This window comes from Meriones unguiculatus, chromosome 1 (assembly GCF_030254825.1).
Source record: "Meriones unguiculatus strain TT.TT164.6M chromosome 1, Bangor_MerUng_6.1, whole genome shotgun sequence".
NCBI lineage: Eukaryota > Metazoa > Chordata > Mammalia > Rodentia > Muridae > Meriones > Meriones unguiculatus.
This window is the reverse complement of record NC_083349.1, coordinates 49,864,612-49,882,539: the sequence shown is the minus strand read 5'-3', so window position 1 is coordinate 49,882,539 and position 17,928 is coordinate 49,864,612.

Genomic DNA, 17,928 nt, shown 5'->3' with positions numbered 1-17,928 from the left:
CTGTGGTAGTTTACAACCTAGCTCATGTAAGGGCTCAGGCTTGTCCCCAACCCATAACTGTGAATAAAAATAAACTCTAAAGAAACTCTGAGATTAAAAGCTTTGGAAGCCACTGATATGTGCTAAAAAATAATAATGATTTTCCATTTTCAGTTATAGCTATGGTAGCTTCAACACAGGAAGAAACTTTCAGAGCAGAAACTGTGGGCACATTCGACATTTCTCCACATGCTAGCTTTCCTTGGCTGCTCTTTTCCTGCCGCTTTAATGTCAAACAATTTTATATCTGTGGCATTCCGTGTTCTTCGTACCAGATGAGACTTGCGAATGTCTGGAGCTGTCTGCCTTGCTGCCACTTACAAACTGTCCTAGACCACATTTCCATGAGCTCAAGTCAAGAACTATATATAGCTCAAGCGAGGTTGAAAGTTAGATATTGAAACTTACTCTAAGAAAAAGAAAGCTTACTCTAGGAAACATTTCAATATGCAGGCAGACCCCTGGTGGAAAATGAAAATTCTTTCTTCAGCTGATACTTCCTTGACCTCTTGGATTTAGGTACATAGATTAACATGTTAATAGTGTCTGAGTTGTTTTTTTTAAACAAGACACTCTTCTGGTAGATTGATTTACAAATATAAGAATGTGTGAGGAAGAAAGAAAAAGTGCATCAGAGGAGAGCTAAGAGAGATTTCATCACCATCAAGTGCCCTTTAGCTGTTGCTCTCCATGCTGAGGCTGCTCCAATGTAATAAGAGGGTTCTGTTGTTATGTGACATTAATAATGTAACATAACAGAACATAACCAAGTCAATACATTTCAGCTATTCAATAGATTTGAATAGCTTACATTTGAAAGAAAACATGTTAGACATAAAAGGTGGCATTCTGTTAGTTAAATTTAAAATGTGTCCGCAGAAGTGACAAGAGTGAGAAGTGCGACCATAAAATACAAAATGCGTGCTGGGGCGATGGCTCAGTGGATAGAAGGACTTGTTGTGTGAGCATGGAGACCTGAGTCAGTTTCTCCAGAGCCTATGTAAAAAGACATGCATGGCTGGGGTCACTGTACCTCAGAACTGAGAGGGGACTGTGCTGAAAAAAGGAGGATTGCTGGGGTTTGTAGGCCATAATCTTAGTGAAAAAATAAAAATAAAACCAGTGAATCCTAAGTTCAGTAAGAGACTGACCCTGCATTGCCCTACAGCAGGGGACAGCTGAGGACACCAGGCACCCTCCTCCTCATGCTGCTGCAGAAGCATGCTAGCATGATCTTCCAGAGAGGGTGGCGTGATCTCAGTGCATGGAGACCTAAAAGACCCAGTCATTCAGCAGTAACAAAGACACCAGTGGCTGGAGATTAACAGCTATAGTAAATATTATACTGACTTAAACCCAGATATTTTGTGGTACTTTTTTTGGGGGGCGGGGTGTGTTATGGTGTAGTGGTGGTGGTGGTGGTGGTGGTGTGTGTGTGTGTGTATGCATGCATGCAGGCATGTGCTTCTGGAGGACAAATGTTGATGTCTGGCATCATCTACTATTGGCACCCACTTTATCATTTGAGAAAGGATCTTTCGCTGACCCTAGAGCTCACCAGCTGGTCAAAATGGCTGGCCAACAAGCTTTGAGAAGTCAACTGTCTTCTAGCGGAGGAGTTCCAGACCGTACCTGGCTGCATGTGAATGCCAGGAATCCAAACTCAGATCCTCAATTCCTGTGCAGTCTGCCCTTCCCTACTGAGCCATGTATCTCCCCAGGCCCTGGCTCCTGTTTTTTCTTCCTTCCTTCCTTCCTTCCTTCCTTCCTTCCTTCCTTCCTTCCTTCCTTCCTTCCTTCCTTCCTTCTTTCCCTTCTCCCTTTCCTTTCCCTCTCTCTCTCTCTCTCTCTCTCTCTCTCTCTCTCTCTCTCTCTTCCTCTCACCTCTCTCTTTCTCTTTTTTAAGACAGGGTCTCAAGTATCTCTAGCTAAGATGGAACTATACTAGTTATGTAGCTGAGGGTGACCTTGAACTCTGGGTCCTCCTACTTGTACTTCCTTAGTGCTCGGATTAGGGGCCTGTGCCATCACACCCAGTTTTATGTGTTACTAGGATTCAAACCCAGAACATTGCACAAGCTAAGCAAGCACCCTACCAAATGAACTATATCCCCAGGCCCTGCCTCTTTTCTAAGATTCCCCTAGCCTGACCTTGTCCTTAAATGGCCAGATACAGTCAGGCATTTGCAAAGGTTCTGTCCTTGATGTCTCAGTCTACTCAGCTCCTTCAGGATCCTTCGGGATCCTTTGGGATCTCATCCATTATCTGGGAAAACGTGTTAGCTCTACCTGCTAACACCAGGAAGATACTCTCCTAAATATATACCATGAAATAAATTCCTCAGGACTGCAAATGTTTCTCCCTAACACATCATCGTTTTACTTTGTTAGTTTAATTTAATTAGTCTTTCCATTTCCAGAAAGACAACACTGTAGCTTTTGCAGTCAAGGCTCAAATTCTCCTTGGTGTCCTCTGACAGAGTGCTAGATGCTTTATAGATGCGATTTCAGTTTTTCTTCATAACAGTTACATTGTATTTACTCATAGAGAAACTGAAACTTAGATGACAGTCATTTAGTCAATACACCTGTATCAGTTCTCTGTCTTTCTGCAACATACAGAATGAAAGGTTTTAAGTCTGGTATGACCACACCTGGGATCTAATTTAGGGTTATTTTAGGAACTGGAAGTCCCCCTGCATCTCAGAGCTCCATTGTAAAAGTCCAGCCTCTGGCCCCTAGTAACTTTATGAAGAGGTTTGCCCATTATGTCAAAATGTGGGAACCAACACTGACATAATTCTGCCATTCTCCCAAAGGACCTCAAAAGTTAGTGTATTTTTGTAAGAAATCTCCAGGATAGGACTGCAGATGGAAGCAGGTCATCCACATACTGGAAAACAGCCCCCAACTCTCACTAGCATTCTCAAGCTTGTCTTGAAAGTGTCTTTGTATTTATGCAAGTGTGTGTATGTGTGTGTATCTCTGACTCTCTCTGTGTCTGTCTCTCTGTCTCTTCTCTGTCTCTCTGTCTGTCTGTCTGTGTGTGTGTGTGTGTCTGTGTGTGTATGCATGAGTTAAAAAGCACAGCTCTCTCCACAGAAGAGATAAGAGATAGTTTATCTGGAGACAAATATGAGTGATAATTGCCTGGAAACACGGATACAGGATACCACAAATTTTCAGGTTCCGACATGGTAACATTTTGATGAATTTTCATAGTGGATCAAAGAATGTCATGAGTTAAGGAACTTTTCAAATACACTGGTAGAAATATGTGGGTGGTTAAGGCAAGGTGGTGAAATCTCTGTTATAGGTCTCAGCTGCTACGTGACAGCAGTCTTGGCTTTTCCACTGGTGAAAAATAGTGGTCTGTTATTGTGTTCCGAAAGATTTTGCCTGTTAGTCTCAAGGATGCTAGGTCAAACAGAGAGAAAGGAAAGAAATGGCTACCTATGGGGGTGGGGCTGAAGATAATCCACGATAAATGTTAATTAACCTCTGGACCTGTAACTCTCCACAGTCACTGAAGTTCTTATCAGTCAACCAGCTTTGCAGAAGGTTCAATATAAAGCAGGGCTCTTTCCAAGTGTGCGTGCGTGCATGTGTGTGTGTGTGTGTGTGTGTGTGTGTGTGTGTTCGTGCGTGTTTTCATACAGATTGAGGTCAGAAGACAGTGAGTGTCAGACCTCCTCTTCCAGTGTGTCTGAAGCAGGCTCTTCTGTTCTCTGCTGCATACTCTGAGCTAGCCTGGGAGCTTCCAAGGATTTTCTTATCTTCACCTCAGATCTTACCATGTGGGTGCTGGGATTGCTGATTATGACATCAGGCTTTAACACGGGTTCAGGGGATCTAAAGTGGATACTTAACGTTTGCATGGGAGGCACATTGTCCCTGGAGTCAACTCTCCATCCCTTAGCCCTGCCTTTTGATGACGATTGTCATCTTGATTCAGTAGGACTATTCTGTTTCCTAGGAGAAACATACTTTTTTTCTCAAGGAGTCGAAAAGCATCAGGGAACATTAGCACCTTGTCTGTCTTCTAACCACTGGCCTGGCCTTCACTACCACCATGACACAAAAATCATGGTTTGTATTTTAGCTTTGTCAAACATTCTCTACCTACCACAATCTCAGACAAACCTAAGAAATGCCCTTAACTCAAAACTACTTCTTAGGGATTATAAACTACCAGTATTAAAATGAAAAATAAATTGTCTAACCATTTCATAACAAAATGACTTACTTTGCTCACTAGTTGAGAGAAAAGAAGAAGCTTCAGGGTTTGAGGTTTTTGTTGTTTGGTTTTGTCTTTAAGAAAAGATATTATTTGGGGCTGGAGAGATGGCTCAGTAGTTAATAGCACTGGCTGTTCTTCCAGAGGACCCAGGTTTAATTTCCAGATCCCACATGGTAGCTCATAAGCCATCTGTAACTTCAGTCCAGGTAACCTGATACCCTTTTCTGGCCTCCTTGGGCACCATGCATGTAGGTGATGCACAGACAGGCAGGCAAAACATCTACACAAATGAGAGAAACCAAGACATGGTTTTCTAGGAGGCATTGCTGTTGCAGAGTTAAACAATCAACAAATGGTCAGACTCTTCGATGTCCTTTGGAAGCTGAGTTTCTTTATATAGATTATGACAGAATCCTCTCAAGGTTCTAGAAGCCAAAATTCCAGGGATCTGACGCCTTCAGAAATTGTTCATGAGGGCATGTTACTCCAAGTCCAGACTGAATGATTCATATGCTCACTTCCTAGTTCTTCCAGCGGAAGGCAGCAGATACATTACACCTGGCTTAAATGGGTTGGAAGCCAGCTGAACTTCCTGACACTTAAGAAGCTAAATGAGCCAAGCAAAACAAAAGACAGGAAGTGGCTTTGAATTGGCATATTCAAGTAAAGTGTCACCACTTCTTTAGAGTATTAGTCAAGATCAATAGTTGTGAGGGAAAGAAAATCGTGGATAGAGCTCCCAAACTCCCTAGGTTGGGATTGTCCTACAGAACTGGTTTGGGCCATATCCCTTATGCACCACTGTCAAGTTGAGTCAACATTGAACCCTGCCTTAAAAAAAAAAAAAAAAAAAATTTTTCTAGTGGTACTTTTTCATTTCTGTCTCTTTCGATCTGGAGCACTTGTTACCTTTGTTATAAGATTTTTTTTTTCCAAATATGTTTATGTAGAGATAGAAGGTAGAGACGGTATCTCTCTACAGAGCAAGGGTCTGTATGCCTGTTTTTTCTCTGTAACATAGTCACCTCATGTCCAGACATGTTTACAAGCCCATCTACACCTCTTCCTTCAGAGCTATGGTCAAGATGGGTCATAGTTTTACAAGCAGAGTCCTACCTAGGTGGCATAGTCTTTTGACCTACAAGTGTTATTAAATCATCTACCAGCATTTCTACAGCTGGCTACTCACTAGCCTAGAACTAGTAAAGCAAATAAACAAAAATAAAAAAAAAATCTTAAACCTTTCACATTTCTTAGAATTTTTGGCTAAGTTTTTGCCTACTGCTTTTAGACACTGAAAAGAAAGGACCATGGCCTCCACTCAAGGTACTAACATCAGAGGTGGAAAGGAATTTGAGAAATCTTTTCCTTATTTTTTTATTTTTGGTGTTTTGCTCTGACTATTAATTTTTATTTTTTGACAGTTTGGGAGTGGGATAGTCTAATGCAGTAGGCATTTTGCAGCCAAAACAATAGGTAAAATGCCTACTGCATTAGTAATAATTTTATGTTTCTAAATTGGATGCCATGGATTTTAACGACCCTGTGAAGAGATCTATAATATCCCTCAGGGACAGTATTTTGATCCCAGGCTCTTAGCAGAGATGTTTGCTCCACTTGGAAGTCACTCTTAAGTATTCTTCTTCTTTTTTATTCTACCTGAGAGGGACAGAAGGAGAGAGAGAGAGAGATATCCCAGTTTTTCCTGTTGTTTCTTAAATTATATGGATACCACAAGGCCACATATGAGTCAGGGTTGAGGTGAAACATGTTCTGACGTGGCCAAGCCCTTGCATAACCTCAAGAGAACAATCATCTCCACCTGGAGAAGTGAGAGAACAACAAGGCTGAGGGTGGGAATTCTGTGAGAGGATGGTGAGTGAGAGGTAGCGGAAAGGGGGTAAACAGCACTCAAGGAAATGGCTTCTAGAAAACACGTGTGAATAGATTGATTGCGTGTTTATATCCCCTCTTCCTAAAAGGGGGAAGGGGGCTCTGAAAGAATCTAACCAGCAGGGTATCAAAGCAGATGCTGAGACTCATAACCAAACTTTGGGCAGGGTGCAGGGAATCTTATGAAAGAAGTGGGAGATAGAAAGACCTGGACAGAACAGGAGCTCCACAAGGAGAGCAACAGAATCAAGAAATTTGGGCCCAGGGGTCTTTTCTGAGACTGATACTTCAACCAAGTGCCATGCTTGGAGATAACCTAGAACCCCTGCACAGATGTAGCCCATGGCAGCTCAGTCTCCAAGTGAATACCCTAGTAAGGGGAACAAAGACTGTCTCTGACATGAACTCAGTGGCTGGCTCTTTGATCACCTCCCCCTGGGGGGGTGCAACCTTACCAGGCCACAGAAGAAGACAATGCAGCCAGTCCTGATGAGACCTGATAGGCTAGGGTCAGAGGGAAGGGGAGGAGGACCTCCCCTATCAGTGGACTGGGGAAGGGGCATGGGAGGATAAGAGGGAGGGAGGGTGGCATTGGGAAGGGACAAGGGAGGAGGGTACAGCTGGAATACAAAGTGAAAAACTGTAATTAATATAAAAAATTAAAAATATAATTAAATAGAGGAGAGGGAGGGAGGGAGGAAAGAGAGGGTATTTGTAAAATAATGACAACACACACACACACACACACACACACACACACATATATATATATATATATATATATATATATATATATATTATATGTTCAATTAATTATCCTAAACTGAATAAGTGTGCTGAAAAACATAGTCAGGATCAAGAAATAGGTTATTTTCAATGTCTAAGAAATTCCCTAAAGTTACCTCTGGGGTATTTTTCTTTTAGTTTTCAAGAGTGATTTGCAGATTCATTACTCGAAGTCCAACATCATTAGTTTACCACTTTCAAATTATATAAAAATTTTAAAATGGGAAAGATGGGGTACAGCTTCGTGGTTGAGAGCTTGCCTAGTATGCGTAAAGTCCTGTCTTTGATTGTTAGCACTGAAAACTTAGTTTAGACACGTAGAATTATATGCATGCATAATTTTGTGTTCAGCTTCTTTGGTCTATATTTTGTTTGTGCACCTTATTTATATTTTTCTGTAGCTAAAATACATTTTTCAGCCTTACTGTTCTGCAGTGTTTTATCAATATCTGCAATTGAGCAGAGTCTGGTTGGTTCAAATATTTGTCTACAGCAAATAGCACCACCTGAATATTTCTGGACAATACAGTGTACACTTTTGGGCTTGGGGTATACCCAAGATTTGCATGGTATGTTTCTAAGCAATTTTGCACAAGACCATGTCTATATTCCTGTTTACACTGGGAAGAACTCTGAGGGGGTCAGGCTTCTGAAGATGTGTGGAATTTCCTGTGTTGTATCACCAGCGCCTTCATGTTGTTGGAGGGATAGGAAGCTGGCCTATGTCCTAGGGGCAGCTAGTTGACTGCTCAACCTTTCAGATGTTTCTTTCTCTCCTGACTCCACCATCGTATGGTTTCCTTATTGCTGAAACTCGACTGTGGCCCTTTAATAGACAGAATTATGAACCAAGGATCAAAAGTAGTGTCAAACCATGTTCAAGCGTTCATGGGTAATTCTACATATTTCTAATTACAGTTTCTGAGGCACCTTTTGACACAGAATAGTGGGAAAACAATGTTTTATTATCTTCTCAGAGGTATAGAATAAGACACTCTATAGATGAAAAAGGAGACTTTTGTTTTTCTAGTTAATATCTTAAATAAAAATGCAAAATTTTCATTTTATATTTTTATATTGAAATGTTTCTTTTGAATGTTTTCTATAAAATATATCCAAAAATAGTGGGCATACAGAATGTTTAAATGTACATATTTACACATATATGTATATATATTTATGATATATATTTAAATTTACATTTATCACTTTCATTGCATATTTCAAGATTAACAAATTAAGGTAATGTACCCAAGGTTCCATAGCAATGGGCAGGGTTTTCTGAGCCTAGAGTATGTTCTAGGGTTGAAACATTGAAAAAAAAATGCCCCACACAGATTAATGAGACTACACCAAGAGTAAGAACCCTAAAGAGCTCTTAGGCCACAGGCTAATGGAGGAATTGCCTCCGTGTCATGGGCTTGTGGGTCTGTCTGTGCAGTATTTTCTTAATTGATGATTGCAATGGAAAGGCCTAGATCACTCTTGGTAGCATCACACCCTTGTAAATAGCCCTTAGTTCTTTAAGAAAGCAAGCTAAGCAAGCCACAATGAATAAGCCGGTTAGTAACATTTCTCCATGGCATCTGCTTCACTTCCTGCCTTGAATTCTTGCTCTGACTTCCCTCAGTAAACTGTGACCTGGGAGTTGTAAGATGAAATAAACCCTTTCCTCCTCCAGTTTCCTTTTGGTCACGGTGTTTGCCACCGAATGGGAAACTAGGAGTAACTCCAACAAATGCCCTGGCTCACCAAGTTGGACTTCAGTCGTATCTATTTTGTTATCTGTTCCCTATCTGAAATGAGTAGACATTTTTTCCCTTGTCTCACCCAGAATAGTGTCACAAAACAGAAGCATTCTAAGCATTGATTATTTATCAGCTATAGCGTTTGGATGGCCAAAATTAATAATACCAGCGTTGTATTCTAACGGGACAGTAGCTGGCCCAATTCACTTATAAAAAAAGAAACCTAAGAAGCATAAATATGGAGTATCAGTGGTCTAGCTGTGCTTTAGGGAACTACAGAAAGACATGATCAGGAAATGATGAAGCCATCACAGCAGCATGGAGTCTGGTTGCCACCAAGGAGTAAACAAAGCCCATTGAGATGAATCATTCTCTTCTGGGTGGCTGGAGCGCACAGTGGGACAGGAGTGCTGCAGAGGTGGAGCTGAGTTTGGGTCTGGGCTTTGCCTCTTGCTGGCTGTTATCTTGAGAAGATAACTTTATCTCCCAGAGGCTCAGTTTCCTTATCAGCGAGATGGGGATAATAATAGCAACAATCTAATGGGGTTATTGTGAAAAAGCACTAAATGAGGCCACGCGGATTAAGTTCTTAAGCAGCATCATGGATGGCAGCGGTTTTCATTAGTGACTCAAGAAATTGTTCTGTCTAAACCGTAAACATATGTGATGTGATGTGTTCCTGGTGGAAGGTTCTTGTATGCTCTATACATGAACATTGTTACTGACAACAAGGGAACGCTAGGCAGTTAAAAATGACACTAAGGAGACTATTTGATAGCATGGAAAAGTTCAGCTACTGGATTCTGCACATAAGTGAATCACGCACATGTTCATGGACAAAAGAAGTCAGATCACAACCTGCAATGGTTTAAAGGTTCCGAAGCTGAATTTCCTAGCTTTCCTTTCCTTTCATTTCTTGTGTAGCCCTGGGAAAGTTGCTCCAGGTCTCTGTATCTCAAAGTCCTCATCTTTGAAAAGGATAGTTAAATGCCCCGTATATAAGATGGTTGTCGATATGAGCGGCATTAATGCAAATAAAGCTTGACTATTGTCCAACACAATAAATACTATATATATAAAAGACTTTATGAGCTGCCTGCTATGCATGGTTATGTGTGCACATGTGTGTATAAAATATGTGTGTGTGCACCAGGGAAAGGTCTCAGAAGTTGCTTCCAATGTGCTGTTTACCTCTTTCACTTTATATTTTTGACACAAGGTCTCTTACTGTTTTGAAGTTCACCCGAGTAGGGTAGGCTGGTTGGCTGCCAGCCCCACGGATCTGCCCAGCTCTGCCTCTCCAGTGTTAGGATCACAAGTGTGCAACACAGACCTTTGTGTTTGTTGTGGTTTGGTTTTGATGTGGATTCAGAGAGCCCAACTCAGGTCTTTTGAGGCAAGCATTTCACCAACTGAGCTATCTCTCCAGCCACACTGGAAGCTTGTTCCTAATTGTCTTTCCTCTTAATCATTTTAGAACTTTAGATATATTCTATACTTATTTAAGTAAATGAAAAAGATCAGGGCACGGCACTTGAACTTCATATCTGTATGAAGATTATTTTAAGCTAAAACCTTTGAGAGTCCACAGATTCCGAAGGCACAGCCATGGAAAGCTTGGTATCTCTCCCTTCTTCTGTCTAAAGGAGTCAAGTTCTGAAAAACAAGACTGCTGTGAATGTTCTTCAGGATCAATTTGCTTCCAGAGACTAAACGGCACCTACCCCAAATCCCTGCTCCAGGAGAACAGCATGATTGGCATGATTGGCATCAAATTTCACAAACATTACATCTATTCTCTTGACAGTCCACTTATCTTTTCCAAAAAGCCATCCACCTCCCATTAGTGCTATCTGTCTGTTATTTAGATGCACTAAACTCTCCAATTCTAGCCATCCTCAAGTTACTTGTCACTGGGAGCTCATATGTGTTCTGTCCCACAATAAGTTAACCTCTTTTTCTTCTTCCACATTTTCCTCTTGGGGGAACAATATCACTCACAATGAGAATTTATGTATGAATCAAAAGAAAAAAAATGACCTAAAGAAGAAAGCATTATTGTCTAGGAAATTTATTACGTCAAAATCAGTGTTCCGTAACATGTTCTGATTGCACAGATTATGTGTCATAAGGGATCATTGTGACTTCATGTTTTGATCTAGATAAGATGGCAAGTCTGACTCAAAAGCCCTGTCCAAGGCTAGCTATTCAGGGTGGTGTAAGAAGGTAGTGGATGGGCTACAGAGGTGGCTCAGAGGTTAAGAACACTGGCTGTTCTTCCAAAGGTCCTGAGTTCAATTCCCAGCAACCACATGGTGGCTCACAACCATCTATAACGAGATCTGGTGCTCTCTTCTGGTTCACAGGCACACATGCAGGCAGAATGCTGTATAAATAATAAATAAATATTTAAATAAAGAAGGTAATGGATGCCACTCATTGTTCAGTTTTTGTTTTTTGTTGTTGTTGTTGTTTTGTTTTTTAATTTTGGAAGAATGTTCAGACTCTTGAATGCCAGCACATTTAAAGGCAAGTCCAAAACTATATGTGATGCCAGATAAACTGTTAGGATTGATCAACACTGGGTACCTCCTTCTAGGCTTTGCTCTGAGAAAGAGAAAAATAAAGATCACCCAATTCTAAAGTTGCTTAGTCCTAGTTTCAGGTCTCTGTGTCCTAGCTCAGAGACTGCTTCATTACTTCTGAGGTGGAGAGAGGGATTTTTATTTTACAATAAAATAGGGTTACTTGTGGGCATATTGCATACTGATGAGAATAGTTCTGATAGTAATAATAAAGGGATAAAGACTTTAAAAGTTCTTGCACTTCTCCAGTGTAAGAAACATAATTTGTTTCATGTTGAACATTGAAACTTTTGCTTAAAATAAGCAAAGCAAAACAAATCTGAATCAAAGGCAGCATCTGCAATCACAGCATTTCTATGATGAGATGGGGGATGGGAAGATCATTACCCAGAGGCTCAGTCCATCTATCCTGGAGTCTACAGCAGAGCACTAGAGGCAATGAGAGAGACCCTGCCTCATCTACTCCTCAGGGCTGTCCTCCGACCTCTACATGGAGGTTTTATCATGGAAAGAAACAGCTGTCTCCTCACAGGTATAAAAGGTCTGATTTATTCTGGAGCAATGTGAGTCACCATGACCCAGTCAATGCGTTTAGTTCTCCTCAAAAAGTAAGTTTCGAATGTGGAAGCAGTTTCATAGCAAGAGGACAAAGAGAGTTATAAATTGAGGTTTTTAAAAGTTCACTGGCGGAGACATCAGAGAGGCAGGAGTTACAGCAAGCTGGAGTAATCTCTCCTGTAAGATGATGGCATTCTTAGCTTTTAGGTAGGTGTACAAAGTTTTTTGTTTTATTAAATCTGTTAGTCACATGATGCTAGTTCTGACACAGAGGTGGTCAGGTGATCATAGCTATTTAGTGGGGCCAATATTAGCCCCAGATAAAGTGTAGCTGGGCTCTGGACTTGCAGCATCCCAACTCCTTTACAATACTGCAAGACTAATCATCAGCCAGTCATTACAGCCACAGCTTCTTTCCAGAAATTCTTACTCACAGTTCACACCGATACCATACACACAAACACACACACCACATATACACCCCCCCACAATCCACACACATACACACACAGACCACACCACACCATACCATACACACACACACACACACACACACACACACACACACTCAAATAAATTTTTTAAAAATCTGCTTTAAAATAGAGATGTGTGTTCTTGTTCTTCAAGTGTCACATAGAATTTCTATCTGCCATAGTTTCATTAGCCTCTTTAAATACTACATCACATACTCGGCTCCAGTCATGATTGCAGGGATGAGAAATGTAAACTACAGGTGAGAAAGATTAAGGACATAAAAGAAGCGTTCTACTCTGTAGGCATAGAGTTTCATACTTGGAATCCCAGCACTTAGGAAGGCTGAGACAGGATGGATTTGTAAATTCAAGGCTACCCTGAAGCTAAACCCTGTGTCAAATCAATCAGTCAATTAACCAATCAATCAATCCGAACAAAATAAAATTTCTACGAGACTAAGGACCTCATAAAATGGAGGCCATGGACCAAGTCCTGGCTTAAGTCTTTCAAGTACATTAGATGCTTAAATGCTCAGCACTTTGAAAGTGATTTTAAGTTGAACATGATAAAATATATTACTGTGAGTCAGTGAATAGGTTTATTTACTTGTTTGATTGAATTAATGAATGATAAACAAAAATAGATTTGATAGACTCATTCAGGGCACTAAGTTTTACTCTGTGATAAGTGGTTGGTTGAGAAGATCTGGGGGCTTCAAGCAGATCAGCTCCTAGGCAGCAAGGACAGCAAGGAATCTGGGCAATTTGGGACCAGCAACTTTTTCCCCAAATACCTAAATAATTCTTTATCTTAAAGCAAGTTAAGAGTAACAGATAGACAATGAACACAGTGAACACTGAGCCCCTACAAGGCCACTGAGTATTACATCATCCCCTTTTTAAATGTAAAGGACACCAGAAGTAAAGAAACGCTGTCACGCAACAGGTACAGCAAGGCAGCTCTCTCTTCCCCTTGTTGGAGCTGATAGATTCTCACTGACTTGTCTCCTGTTGTGAAACTGGCTTCATTAGGAAAACGGGCTTAGTGTCAAGTCATCATCATTCCCGAGCCACTGGAGGAGTAATGGAGTTTGCAGAAGTGTCTGCAGAAACCTCCATCCAATGTGACCAGCCTCACCAGTAAAGAACTGGCCAATAATAGAGTGACTTCCTGTTTTTTTTTTTGTTTGTTTGTTTTTTTAAAATTTAATTAAAATTTTTTTTTGCACATTTTTGAAACCGAGGCCCACGTTGGACTTAAGCTTGCTAGGGACTTATGGCTGGCCTTGAACTCTTGATTTTCCTGCCTCAGTTTTCCAAGTGCTGGACTTCTAGGTGTGAGCCACGATGCCTGGCTTCTTTTTCTTTCTAAGCCAAGAAACATAAGTGATTTTTTTTTCTCAGATATGTTGACATCTCACAAGGTAAGAAATACAAATCATAAACTCCAATGACGAGGAACCTTCGAATCTAACATGTCCTCTTTGTTTTTCCCTTAGAGCATATGATCCTAATTGATGTTGTGACTGCGTGGAAGGTGGTGACACACAATAAAACACACCACAGGTTTAGGTAAGTTTTGCCTAAGCGCTAAATGATGATGTGACCTACTGTAGGTTTAAGTGTATGATGTTGATTTTTTTTTATTTAAGAGCTTGTTGATATCAGCTAATTCTCCATTATCCTAAATTTCTTGTTTACTGGAAAAGTGTTAATTAATTTAAAATTTTGGCAAAAAAATTTTTTTTTAAACTGGAAATGTTAAAAATGTTACAGCAAAATGTAGACCGCTCTGATGAATGCTTGTTAGCAGAAACAGCCAGCAGGCCTCATAAATAATGATAACCTTGTTTGATTTGCAAACAGAAACAACATTTAAATTGGGATATTTCTTATAAATTCTTTTTGTTTTTTTTCCTCTGTGTAGCCTTGGCTGTCTTGGACTTGCTTTGTAGACCGGTCTGGTTCGAACACAGTAAAGAAAAACTGGAAGAAAATGAAAAGAAACTGAAGGCCAACTCTGTTGGAAACTGCCAGATCCCTTTTATATAGCTGAGGCTTTCCCACAGGACAATATGGCAGCCGTAGGACTGCAACCTATGATTGCTATCATTTTATCTCTCCGCGTGCCAAATCTTCCTCTGGCATTCTCTCTAAGGGCTCCTTGGACCATTGATTTGTGGCTGCCCAACTTAGTACCTTTTTCATAAACAACCTCACCCTCTTTTCTTTCTGTAGTTAGTACTAGGATTTAAACCTAAGCCCTTGTGTGTTTTAGGTTAGCAGCAAACAACACTGAGGCACATGTTTGTTTGTTTAACATTTCATTCTGTTTTTTGAGACAAAGTCTCAGGACTTTGCATAGGTTGATTTGAATTCACTCTGTAGCTGGAGCTGGCTTTAGACTTACTATTCTCCTGTCTCAGACTCCTGAGAACCTGGCCTTACATGCAGTACCACCAGGTCCAGAGTTTAAATGAAGTCATCAAAAGTGTATTGCGTCTCAGTTTGCTTTTTAAGTGGAGGCAAACAAATGTTTATTATAGCAATTTGTCCTCTGGATCCTCTACATAATTTTCAGTTAAAAAACAAAACACTGAACATCCATGAAATAAGAGTGCAGCTTTGCTGATATGAATAAATTTCCAACACCACCTTCCTGTTCTTAATCCCCTCTCGTGGGAGCCCTTAGACAATGCTGCAGAATTGATGAAAAGCCTGAGCACCCATGCTCCACTAAACCTCTCTTGGGGGAATTCCATGCCATACAGATTACATGAGCCTTTCTTTTCTACAAGGGGGTTGGTTGGGTTGCTGGGCAGCCAAGGCTGTCCTCATCTATAGACAGGACAAGATGGTAACTTCGGACTTTAAGACCTTCGTGTCTGATTCAGACATTGTTTTTTGACAGAAAGTAATTATGGAATTTCTTTTTTCCCATGTGACTTTGTTCTAATGGGCTCAGCCTGGTAAAGTGAGTGCTGCATGATGACTCTCATGTTTTCATCAGGCTTTGTTCCAAGAGTCTTTTCTATATTCCATTCTAACACCATTATGGCACTTTACCTCTAACTGACCTGTGACTTTAGAAATGGATTGTTTTGTTGCCACTATTGTGGACAGGATAGGTCTCATTGTGAGGAGCTGTCCCAAGTGCTCATTAATATCCTCAGCTTCCACCTGCCATACAACAACCACCCAGGCGCTAGGGCTAGGTGTGATGTTGAAACATCTTCAGGCATTGCCAGAGGTGTGTAGCTGTTAGTGAAACCACACAGTATCTTTTTGCATAAAGTGTTTCATATGATTTCAGAAACAGTCAAAATTTAAAGTTAACTCTTTTGTATACAAGAGGGCTACTGATTTTTTTTAAGTTAATTTTGTATCCAGCCACTTTGCTGAAGGTGTTTATCAGCTGAAGGAGTTTTCTGGTTGAATTTTTGGGATCACTCATGTATACTATCATATCATCTGCAAATAGTGATATTTAGCTTCTCCCTTTCTGATTTGTAATCCCTTGATCTCCTTTAGTTGTCTTATTGCTCTAGCTAGGACTTCAAGCACTATGTTGAAGAGATACGGAGAGAGTGGGCAGCCTTGCCTTGTCCCTGATTTCAGTGGGATTGATTTAAGTTTCTCTCTGTTTAGTTTGATGTTGGCAATAGGCTTGCTGTGTATTGTCTTGCATGTGCCTTGTATCCCTGATCTCTCTAAGACTTTAAACATGAATGGGTGTTGGATTTTGTCAAATGCTTTTTCAGCATCTAGGGAGATAATAATGTGGTTTTTCTCCTTCAAACGTGTCTGGTAGTTCAGTGGTTGAGATCTACTGACCTAGAGTTAGTTGTGTTTTGCAAATCTCAGTGGATCAAGTGCCTTTTTATTTTTTTGTTTCAGAGTTAATCCTACATGGAAACAGTTATTTTTTTTTCACAATTATAAAATATATATGGTTCCTTAAAAACTAGATGGACTCATTTAGATGAATGTGGTGCACATAGAAAACCACTTAAACACACCTTTAATGTTCATTGAGGAGCATTTGGACGAGGCGCTGACTTCAACCTTGGCAATGGGGCAGGAAAATGAAAAGTTCTTGACAAATTAGTTGAAAGAATCTACAAGGAGATGTTATGAGGTTACAACAGATTTGCTGTGGAGAATGAATTTCCCAGGGGAGAAAGGGTGAGTGTTTTTTAAAACCAACTGTGACATATTTAAATTACATTAGGAAACTATTATATTAGAAAACAAAAGAGAGCTACAAAGGAGTACTCACAGGGCTACAAAAAAATTGCTTCAGAGAGTGACTTTCCCATTGGAGAAAGGGGAGAATGAGGATGCTTAAGCATATTATGAAACAAAAGAAATACAAAATCAAACTACACTGATGAAGAAGCAAACTTCAGTCTCAGTGGGCCTTGCAGACATCTGTCTCCTTTACGAGAAGAATTAACGAATTCTTAAACTCCTGGCAGTCTGCTTCAAATGGCAGCTTCATAGCAGAGGTATGTAATTCTTATGACAATCATAAAAATAGTTCAAGGAGGCTAAGAATATAGTTCAGTGGTAGAGTCCTTACCTAGCATGCATGAGGAGCTGGTTTTGAGGCAAAACAAAGCAAAACTCCTCTTCCTTAGGATTCAATATGTCCATCACTGGAGTCAAAGGGTTTTTCTAAACAGGCATAGCTACAGATCCCCTTTGTCCCCTAAAAATCCTCAGATGATTGGGAAAACTGTATCAACCCACTTGAGATTGCTGAGCTATGTGAAGAAGTACTTTTAAAAGAAAATGTGAATAACTGGTATCAGGTACAGGACATAAAATGTTTACAGTATTTAAGGGATTTGATATATTTTTCATGCTTGACCAAATAAATTGACAATTCAGTTTTAGACGTGAAATATTGATTTTAGAAATACTATTTAGGAATTTTCAAGAGCCATAAACATATTATGTCAGAAATACAGGTGAACACATTTGTGTCTTTTCTCTTTATTTTTTATTAATAAAAACAAATTCACAAGATATGTCAGTTTTACTGGCAGCAATTTGCACAAAAGGTCCACTTTCCATGGAGCAAGCACAGATTCTTTTACTCCAAACTTAATTACTAATACTCAGATACACTTTATGTCACACATGTGGTATGTGTATATGTAGTTTACAGAATGCCTGTGGCTAGTTAAAAAGGCTGTTCTCCTTGTGGAGTTCCTGTCCCCTCCAGGTCTTTCATCTCCCCCTTCTTTCATTAGATTCCCTGCACACTGCCCAAAGTTTGGCTGAGTCTCAGCATCTGCTTTGATACCCTGCTGGGTAGTCTTTCAGAGGCCCTCTGTGGTAGGCTCCTGTCCTGTTTCCTGTTTTCTCCCTCTTCCAATGTCTATCCTATATGCCTTTCTGAGTGAGGATTGATCATCTTACCTAGGGTCCTCTTTCTTGCTTAGCTTCTTTATGTATACAGATTTTAGTATGCTTATCCTAAATTATATGTCTAATATCCACAATCGAGCAACAGAACCAAAAAACCTGGATACATGGGTCTTTTCTGAGACTGATACTCCAACCAAGGACCATGCATGGAGATAACCTAGAACCCCTGC